The following is a 10,712-nucleotide window of genomic DNA, read 5'->3' as shown; positions in this document are numbered from 1 at the left end:
CTTTGAGGTTCGCCGCAGACATTGTAATTCTGTCAGAGACAGCAAAGGACTTGGAAGAGCAGTTGAACGGAATGGATAGTGTCTTGAAGGCAGGATATAAGATGAACATCAACAAAGGCAAAACGAGGATAATGGAATGTAGTGGAAATAAGTCTGGTGATGCTGAGGGAATTAGATTAGGAAATAAGACACTTAAAGCAGTAAATGAGTTTTGCTATTTGGGGAGCAAAATAACTGATGATGGTCAAAGTAGAGAGGATATAAAATGTAGACTTGCAATGGCAAGGAAAGCGTTTCTGAAGAAGAAAAATTTGTTAACATCGAGTATAGATTTTAGTGTCAGGAAGTCGTTTCTGAAAGTATTTGTATGGAGTGTAGCCATGTATGGAAGTGAAACATGGACGATAACTAGTTTGGACAAGAAGAGAATAGAAGCTTTCGAAATGTGGTGCTACAGAAGACTGCTGAAGATTAGATGGGTAGATCACATAACTAATGAGGAGGTATTGAATAGAATTGGGGAGAAGAGGAGCTTGTGGCACAACTTGACTAGAAGAAGGGATCGGTTGGTAGGACATGTTCTGAGGCATCAGGGGATCACAAATTTAGCATTGGAGGGCAGCGTGGAGGGTCAAACTCGTAGAGGGAGACCAAGAGATGAATATACTAAGCGGATTCAGAAGGATGTAGGTTGCAGTAGGTACTGGGAGATGAAGCAGCTTGCACAGGATAGAATATCATGAAACCAGTCTCAGGACTGAAGACCACAACAACAACAACAACAACAACAACAACAGACCCTAGCTCCGACGTGTTAAGATTACTTTCTAGACCGATATCCAAATCTTTTCTGAGCTAACGACCATACAATGCACGGCTGACTTGCGTTCTGTCCCAGTCACGGATGAAATGTATGATGAAAAAGTGAGCTATTGTTTTACACAGATCTAAACGACCTCTACTACAGTAATTTGTAGACGATCAGAAGCACATTCCTATATTCTACTCTGACAACCGGTCATTGGAATTTTCTAAGTTAGTTTTCTGTTCACATTTCTGAGGAGGATATTTTAGTGTGTACTACTCTTCTTTAGATAGTGATCAACTAGCGACCTTCACATTACTCAAAGTTATACGATTTTGACCGTGTGTCATTTTTCCCTTGAAAGTTTCTGTTTCAAGTATTTTACTGATTTATTTACATAACTGCAATTGGTTGTGTTTTATGTGAGGTTCACAGCAGTTTTCATAAATTTTTTGTTCATTGTAACTGCAACCGCTCAGTAGTAATATCAGCACGGGTGCTAATGATCAAGTTATCATACCTCTCAAACATAAAAATTTTCATCATTATCATGATCACGGATACCACAACCCATGCAAACTTTTCATAAAAAATGTTGCATAAAAAAGTAGTTCTTCGTATCCCACCAATGAATTGCACTTTTTCTATGTCCAACTGACATAACAAGTTATTGTTCCGTTTTACATGCCTATACATTGCACTTTGTTCAAACCAACAAACTGCTCAGTTTATTTCTATACTTCAAAAAATCCACCAAAAAGTCAGCCAATCTGTGTTTGCACAAGTAAACTTGGTATGATAAATTTGGGTTATGTGTGATTTTGCTAGTAATTTGAAAATTGTTTTATGTGCAGATCCTTAGGCACAATTAAACCAAACATCAGTTTACATATTTTATTGTTTCCATTAAGTTACCAGCAGTTAGAGAGGCAGAGTTGACATAAAAATATTAAGCTTACATTGCGGAGTGTATTGGGAGTATTTTTCTAGCAGGTCCTCCTAATAGAACGGTGACCGGTTCGAAGCTACTTCTGTATATATCTTTTTGTTGCGTACGTCTTTTTCGCTTTTTCGGTATTCTTTAGTTCCAATAGAAAATTCTAGTCATTTAATTCCGTCGAAATCTTTAAACTCTAGTTCACGTATTCGGTAAGCTGAAGTTATACTTCAAAGTCACTTTTGCATGCTGAGCTTTTACTAGCAGAAAAACGTAATTATAAGTAATGAAATAAAGAAATAATTTGAGCCATGGATATAGTCCACGGCTGTGTAAATATTGTATGCAGCCGCTGGAAACAATTGAAGATGATTGGAAGAAGAAGAGACACCTTTTGTTTTCTAGGTCTTGTCCAGATCGGACGTATTTTGGCACACCGCCATTAATACATTATTTTATTAATGCATTCACGAGCTGCAACCAAACGGCACTCGTAATTTCATGATGAAAGAGTCGTAATTTAAACTGTGCTTTTATTTCAGAATAAGCTGATATTACTAACCTATGTATGTTTTATTTTGTATCTTTAGTCATTGTAAGATTGTTGAGTGACTTGGCATGGCAAAAGGTTCCGAACTTCTAAGCAAAAAGTCGTCCCGCTCGATCCCCCGTCGTCTTCTGGTGCTATCTTATTACGAAGTCCGATTTTAAACACAGAGAGAAGAAACACTGAAAAAAAAACATGAACGGACCTTTAACAGAATAAGCTACGCTCAAGCGCCGAGAGGTCGTTTGATCTTCAATATTCATTACTATAATTCACTGTATTGTCTCCATCCAGGAACGAATTAGCCAAAAACAAAATTAAAATACTCAACTCGGAGATTGGAGTGAACACTGCAGTACTTTACTAATTATGTTCCTATTGCAGGTGGTATAGCTTCGCCTTTCTCCCATCTTTCAAATGAATTTCCCGGTGAGTTATAGATGGACCTAAAGTACAGTTTAAGTGGAATTTTGAATATGGTCTAACTTGGTATTTTCCACATATGAAGATCATTACCAAAAGTGAAAAAAGTGCTAAACACCTGAACAAATCTTAGAACACACCAAGAACTGAAGTACGAAGTAATGTTTGCTGTATTATTAGATTAGGATATGCAGATTATCAAAGATCTGTAATAAAACAAAACTGCAGACTCTACCATTGATGCTGAAAACACTTTATTCAGTTATAAATTCGGTAATTGATTCCGGAGTGATGAATATATGATATTGATGTGATATTCGTGTAACTAGCGAATCGGTACATAGTTATAAACGTATCAAATACCAACACACACACTCTATATTCATGGTCCTGACAGTAGAATGAACAATTTTAAATTTGACAGAGGCTGTGAGTGCTATCACTGATCTGGAATACGTTGCTGGCACCATGCATTTCTAAATTCAGGTCGATGGACGCTGAACATAACATAACCTTAAGGGGACATGCTACTGGAAATGTTACACTCTTACCTTCCACCGATTTTTGAACAGATTCAGTGGTGAGACCCTATGGGACCAAACTGCTGAAGCCAAAAAAACCTGGACTATGGAGCAACGGAAGACAGTCATTTGGTCTGTTGAATTTTGTGTCACACTGTTTCAATCTGCTGGCTGAGTTTATGTCCCAAATGGACGGGTGTTAGGTGATGATCTGGACAGCCATATCATGATATTCCGCGAGCCCCAACGCTACCTTGGCGCTTCAGTCTGGAACCGCGCGACCGCTACGGTCGCAGGTTCGAATCCTGCCTCGGGCGTGGATGTGTGTGATGTCCTTAAGTTAGTTAGGTTTAAGCACTTCTAAGCTCTAGGGGACTGATGACCTCAGAAGTTAAGTCCCATAGTACTCAGAGCCAATGCTACCTTGCAAGGTCACCTAACTGCCAAGGATTATGTGACCATTTTGGACAGTCAGGTCCATCCTATGATACATTGTTTATTCCCCAATGGTTACGCTGCGTTCGAATGCGATAGGGCCCCCTGCTCACACAGCACCAAATGGCTTTAACATCTCAGGACATCAGTTCCCTAGAACTTAGAACTACTCAAACCTAACTAACCTAAGGACATCACACACATCCATGCCCGAGGCAGGATTCGAACCTGCGACCGTAGCGGTCGCGCGGTTCCATACTGAATCGCCTAGAACCGCTCGGCGACCAGGCGCCGGCACACAGCACCATCCACGTCTAGTTTCTCTGAGCACAAGAGCGAATTGCTGCCTCTCTGTTAGCCAATACACTCACCAGATTTCAATATCGAGGAGGGGCAGTCCTTGAGTTAGCCTTGTTAGAAAGAGAAATCGGATGTGAAGTATTTGAACGGGCTTTCAATTAGTGTCTTTTGAAGGAAGGCGACATGGGCAGCAACGTGATATCGCATTGCGGCGCACAGAGGACAGGGGCAGGAGAAGTCATGGGAGGCGGTAGGGCCAGACTGAAGGGACGGAGGAGCGGCGAGGTAGAGGGAGCCGCCTCCTTAAGCAGTTTATGTTCCATCAGCGTCGGCTTACAGCTCCGCCGGACGCCGGGCGCCGGCTTTTATTTCACACGGCCATTCCCTTTGGTAGCCGGACACTCGCCGCAATTGGCACTAACTTTTATTACCTCCCAGACAGAACCCAAGCCCTCCCGCACGACCTTGCAGAGAGGAAGGGGGGCCAACGTAGCTGCATGATTCACGCTGCTATAAAATAAAATATATATTCCCTCGCAATTGGCACCCGGATTTATGCTCTAATCAATTTCGTTACAAGGAAGCAACGGTCAGTTCGCAGCTTGCCGAATTGCCCGTCTGCGAGAGGTCGCATTCTCCTTCCCCGCACTGAGGTACGAGGCGCACGCAGATAGTAAGTTTCCCGATGTTGTTTCCTTCAAAGTAGACGTATTTATCCGGGAAAGTAGCGCATGCGCAACAGATCTATGACGTGACAATCAAATGACAGCCGGACATGTCCCGCCTATTGTCAGTACCGCGGCAGCAGTGCCCTGAAATGGCATCTCTTATTCGTTCATCCGCCGTGTGTAAGGTTCGTTCAGTGATAAGGTCCCGAGTTCGAGTCTCGGTCCGGTACACAGTTTTAATCTGCCAGGAAATTTCAAATCCGCTCACACTCCGCTGTAGAGTGAAAAATTCATCCTGGAAACATCCCCCAGGCTGTGGCTATGCCATGTCTCCACAATATCCTTTCTTCCGGTGGTGCTGGTCCTGCAAGTTTCGCAAGAGAGCTTCTGTGAAGTTTGGAAGGTAGGAGACGAGGTACTCGCGGAAGTGGAATTGTGAGGACGGGTCGTGAGTCGTGCTTGGGTAGCTTAGTTCTTAGTTGGTAGAGCGATTCGGGGGTAACCCGCAAAGCTACCGCCTTCTTAGCTCAGTGGTAGAGCACTGGTCTTCTAAATTAGGGGTCGTGAGTTCGACCCTCAAAGAAGGCATTCATTTTTTTAACTTTCCCGCAGAGAGCAGAGCTAGCTCATGCAGCATGTAACACATGGCAGTACACTGAATCAAAGGGAAGTTCAACAACCTATGAAGAGTATTCCCCTTGCCTGAGAGGTTTACTGAATGTATAGGCGGAACACTGTTTTGTATGCATTTTGTAGTATAATGTCATGCTTGGCGATGTCATTCGTTTATGAGCCTCGCTACAGTGTGCATACATCCATGTGAAGAGGCGTAAGCAGATGCTACCATTCTGCGAGATGCCTGCAGAAGGTATACGAGTTGCATTGGTAAACAGAGCAGAAGTGAGGAGAGATGAAGGCCTCCGTGGCGCAATCGGCTAGCGCGTTCGGCTGTTAACCGAAAGGTTGGTGGTTCGAGACGAGCCGGGAGCGAAATCGTTTTAATCGCCACCGAGGTGAGGACATACGTCGACTTTGTTAGAGATACACAGCTAGTGTGACACGTTGACTGTGTTTGAATGATGCCACAGAGCGTCATACACATTCAGCCAAGTGACAGTGTAGGTAAAAACATGGCCCTACACAGACGTTCTACTGTTTTCCTATTTATTCGTCATGTGTGACACTGCAGTAGAGCGACACCCACTACAGAAGACGTATTATTTACATTTAATTTTTGCTGCATGAAATTGTCACTAAGCACCTGCTGTTCAAGAAACTGTGTTCCAAGTGGGTGCCGAAAAACCTGACAGCCGATAACAAAATGAAACGCTTTGGAGCATCACTGATATTTCTTCCATCTCAAGAAATTCCTGTCCTCTGGCCAGCGTTTTGACAACGACGAAGATCTGAAGACAATTGTCAGACACTGGGTCCACTGACAGACTTCTACGACACAGGAATACAAAAGTTGATCCTATGATGTGGCAAGTGGTTCAAATGGCTCTAAGCACTAAAAAAAGCAATGGACAGCACTTTTTACATTTTGTAGTTATTTACGGTTTCTATGCAAGTACGTCAGTGAGTTTTGACGTCGTCTTCGATGTCAGTTTGCGAAGTCCATCCGATTTTTTCATCCATGGACAGCGCGGTATCTGCATACACTCGTACAACCTAAGCCGCCTGCCCTGGGTACACACTTGTTTTCGCAACCGTACAGTTGTAGCGTATAATGTGAAGTACTCGCTCTGGCGCAGGTTCTTCTTCAATAGAAATTGGTGTAAGCCGACCGACATGCACACCTCATCCCATTCTTTTTCCGGAAGGTGTTTCCCCATCCATACTTGAACCTAAAGATAATGAAGCAAATGATTTAAAAATCCCAGGGTTTGTGTTTATATTAGACAAAATTAATTAAGATAATGCGTTACTCGATACGAATGCTGTTTAGTCAAATGGCTCTAAGCATATGGGACTTACATCTGAGGTCATCAGTCCCCCTAGACGTAGAACTACTTAAACCTAACTAACCTAAGGACATCACACACATCCATGCCCGAGGCAGGATTCGAACCTGCGACCGTAGCAGCAACGCGGTTCCGTACTGAAGCGCCCAGAACCGCTCGGCCAGGTGTGGCAAGTGTCTCAGTTCTTTTGGTGACTATGTCGAAAAATATTTCAAACTTCGCTGTACCTGTTGCCAATAAAAGTTTTCATATCACCATGTTGTCTTTGTTTTTTTTTTTTTTTTTTTTTTTTTTAATTGGGAAACTTACTTTCTGGATGCGTCTAGTAGCATGCCACTGTGCTGCCCTGGGACATCACTGACAAAATTTCAGAAGCTTTTCGAGGGTATTTTCTGCGTATTTTGCTGTAAGAGACCCGTGGTCACCGGTGGCTCGTTACTGAGTTGTTTCTTTACGGTTGTTTTCTTACCATCAATTATTTTTACATTTGATAAAGCCGCACAACAGTAGAAACATTGGCGATATGCACCTGGTGTCTTGTTTAGAAACAGACTTGTCCCATTCGCTCGCGGTACTTGCTGTTGACAACAGAAACGGCCACACTACTCTTCGCCATCAATCTTGGAATCAGAACTGCCCGGTTGTGTCTTGTATACACAAAATGCTCTCGGTGTCAAACATAAAAATGTGGCAGGAAGAGAATCCCTTACCACCGAAAGCAGTTGCTATTACGAGGTGGCAGCAACTACGTAGTCTCGGTTAAGCAACATCTACTGCAAAATTATGGCAACAATTACGATAATTTATTTATAGAAACCTTACAAATATTTCATTGTCGAATGAAGATGGTGCGCGGCAGTAGTCTAATTTTCACTGACACTGATCAGTCTTTAACTCTGGTCTCGCCCTGCGTCCAGTGAACGATGACTACGACCACTTGTAGCTAGTCTAGCTGGCACTTCAAGCTGGTGATCGTAGACACCGTCCTGATGCTGTCATCAGGTAGTGTTGACACTGGTGTGATACTGTGCTGTACTGACGGAGTCGTACCGAACGTCGCCTTGTATCCCCATCTGGTCGACAGAGTCCACTTGGGAACTATTTGAATGATGTACGGCGGAAGCACAAAACAGACCTTGCCGTGAAACCTCCTGGTAGATTAAAACTGTGTGCCGGACCGAGACTCGAACTCGGGACCTTTGCCTTTCGCGGGAAAGTGCTCTACCAGCTGAGCTACCCAAGCACGACTCACGCCCGGTCCTCACAGCTTTACTTCTGCCAGTATCTCGTCTCCTACCTTCCAAACTTGACAGAAGCTCTCCTGCGAACCTTGCAGAACTAGCACTCCTGTAAGAAAGGATAGAGCACTTGCCCGCGAAAGGCAAAGGTCCCGAGTTCGAGTCTCGGTCCGGCACACAGTTTTAATCTGCCAGGAAATTTCATATCAGCGCACACTCTGTTGCAGAGTGAATATCTCAGATCTTGCCTTTTATGCACCCTGTTGGAGGCTAGCCTTGACTCAGTTGTTCGCTAGTAGGCCTGCTGGGCGACTCGGCGCTATTCTGCGTGTGGCTGTGTGCAGCATCTTCTCGAGGACACAGCATGGCTCTAAGTTTTCTTCTGGCAGTAGTAGTTGTCGTGCGGATGAATTTATTGGTGAGGAGTTGACCAATATGCATCTCGTATGTGCGTTCACTCACCTCAGGCCAAGGGTGGCAGAAGGACGCTGTCATCAAAGTTAACGTGGCTGAGAGTCGTTGTATTACTCTGTTTTATGGAGTACGTTTGCTGACTGCATATTACAGGCAATTTCTAGGCAACTTTTAGTAAACTGGGTAAATCATATTTACATTATTACTTTGTAAAGAGCCACTGGAGACGATCATTCCCTGACACCAAAATACTCGACAAAATATCTCTGAACAACCTCCGACAGTGCTTGTCCCCTTTCGGCCGGTCGGCGATGCCAGAATAGAGGCGCAAGCCCTGCCATATTTCTCAAACTATTTGAAGGAAACTATTTCGTAGAAAATTTTAATTTTTACTTTAGTTACAGATTTATATGTCAGCATAATGACGATGTTATCATTTCGTTAATGGTGATAGTTATTGTAATATATGCATCCAAGTAAGACAGCGAGAAATTTGAAAATGTTTGCAATGAAAAATAGGGGTCGCTATGTTTTGCGTTTGGTGCATAATGCATTGCTGCAAATGAAATTCAGGTAACTTATTAAATTTTTCTTTAGACTTTGTTGGTGGTCTCCATCTGTCGCTGTTCTCAAGAAAATTGATCTGATGTATCGCACTTATTTGAGACCGGGCGCGCCAGCGGTAAAGCCGGAGTGAAATATGCACAACATTCCTTATATTTCATAAAAGGTTTGAGATATTGAAATCAGGTTTTTGTAAATGATAGCATGCAAAGAGGAGATCATTTTTACCATGTCGTTAGTATGCAAAACTTCATGAAATGAAATGAAATGTCGTGTGACTAGGGCCTCCCGTCGGGTAGACCCTTCGCCGGGTGCAAGTCTTTCGATATGACGCCACTTCGGCGACTTGCGCGTCGATGGGGATGAAATGATGATGATTAGGACAACACAACACCCAGTCCCAGAGCGGAGAAAATCTCCGACCCAGCCGGGAATCGAACCCGGACCGATAGCTGGTGAAATGAGAAATGCTATGGGCTTTGGAACAACATAAGTGAAGACTTTGCACTTTTATTTTTGTATCAAGGGTGTGATTTTTCATAAGCTGCTGACCTTACTTTTCTTTAGTTCCTCATTTAAGCTTAATAAACCTTCGTTTCAGAATTCCCTCGTAGGTGTGTCTGCACAACACGTTAGTGAGGTGACACTGTGTAAAGTTCGCTGTGTTTGGGCAAAATAAGCAAATTTGGACTTGGCAACAAGAAAAATGTGTAGATTTGAATCAAAGTTCTGCACTCATGACACTTCTCTGAACATTACAAATGGTTAACAAACCAGGTGAAAATAAATCACTGCTATTGTTGCTGCTGAAATTATTAGTGCGTGTGGAGATCGGTGCACGAAGATTACTGACAACGGTATAAAGATAACGAACAACTAGCTTTTATCAATTGTGCAAGTCTAATTCGGAAATAACTACATTTTTATTAGACGTGCAGGTTTATTATGTCTAATTTATTAACTAGAATATCAAAGAAGAATGTTATTCTGTTGTATCCTGTATCTTCATAGCATTTGTTCTTTCTTTTTCTTCTTCCTCTCCTTCTTCATCTTTTTCCTAGCTTTTATACCGCATTTTCACATGATGCGGCGGTTTTCCACGCATCGTAGTGATTGTGATGTCACTTGAGTCATACCGAGCGAGGTGGTGCAGTATATAGCACACTGAACTTGCATCTGAGAGGACGACGGTTCAAACCCGCGTCCGGCCGTTCTAGTTTAGGTTTTCTGTGATTTCCCTCAATTGCTTGCCGGGATGGTTCCCTTGACTAAAGTATGGCCGATTTCCTTCCCCACCCTTCCCAAATCCGAGCTTGTGCTCTGTCTCTAATAACCTCGTTGTCGTAAGGACGTTAAACACTTAACCCCTCCTCCTCTTGAACCACGTGTCGTACAATGATATATTTATGTAGGTACATGTTCACATGCGTGTGAAATCTTATGGGACTTAACTGCTAAGGCCATCAGCCCCTAAGCTTACACACTACTTAACCTAAACTATCCTAAGGACAAACACACACCCTGAGGGAGAACTCGAATGTCCGCCGGGACCAGCCGCACAGTCCATGACTGCAGCGCCTTAGACTTCTGTAGGTACCTTCAACTACATGTGCGGATAATATCTGCGAAAATTATTGCAAGTGGAGTTAGTAGCACAGAAGTAACAAATTTGGACATTACGCACGCAGCGGCAGGTTTTCACGCATCTCATTGTTTATGCGATATCTCCTGAATATGATAAACGGATGGTTTTTACCCCCCACAGAGATTGTTGTCTGTTAGTGAGGGACGTGTGTACCAAGTTTGGTTGAAACTGGCCCACTGGTTTAGGAGCAGACGTGGAACACACACACGTACTTGCATACATACATTTTTATAATATGTACGGATTTAAGG

At 43.2% G+C, this 10,712-nt stretch overlaps 1 non-coding gene across 1 annotated transcript; it reads left to right on the top strand.

Moving 5' to 3' along the window:
* The first annotated feature begins 5,152 nt into the window (after positions 1–5,152).
* Trnar-ucu lies at positions 5,153–5,224 on the top strand. Its single transcript has one exon. It is a non-coding gene; the product is annotated as a tRNA-Arg (tRNA).
* Positions 5,225–10,712: the final 5,488 nt, after the last annotated feature.

Source organism: Schistocerca piceifrons, chromosome 5 (genome assembly GCF_021461385.2).
Source record: "Schistocerca piceifrons isolate TAMUIC-IGC-003096 chromosome 5, iqSchPice1.1, whole genome shotgun sequence".
Lineage (NCBI taxonomy): Eukaryota > Metazoa > Arthropoda > Insecta > Orthoptera > Acrididae > Schistocerca > Schistocerca piceifrons.
Note: the sequence above shows the minus strand (reverse complement) of the source record. Positions and strands in the feature narration are given on the sequence as shown.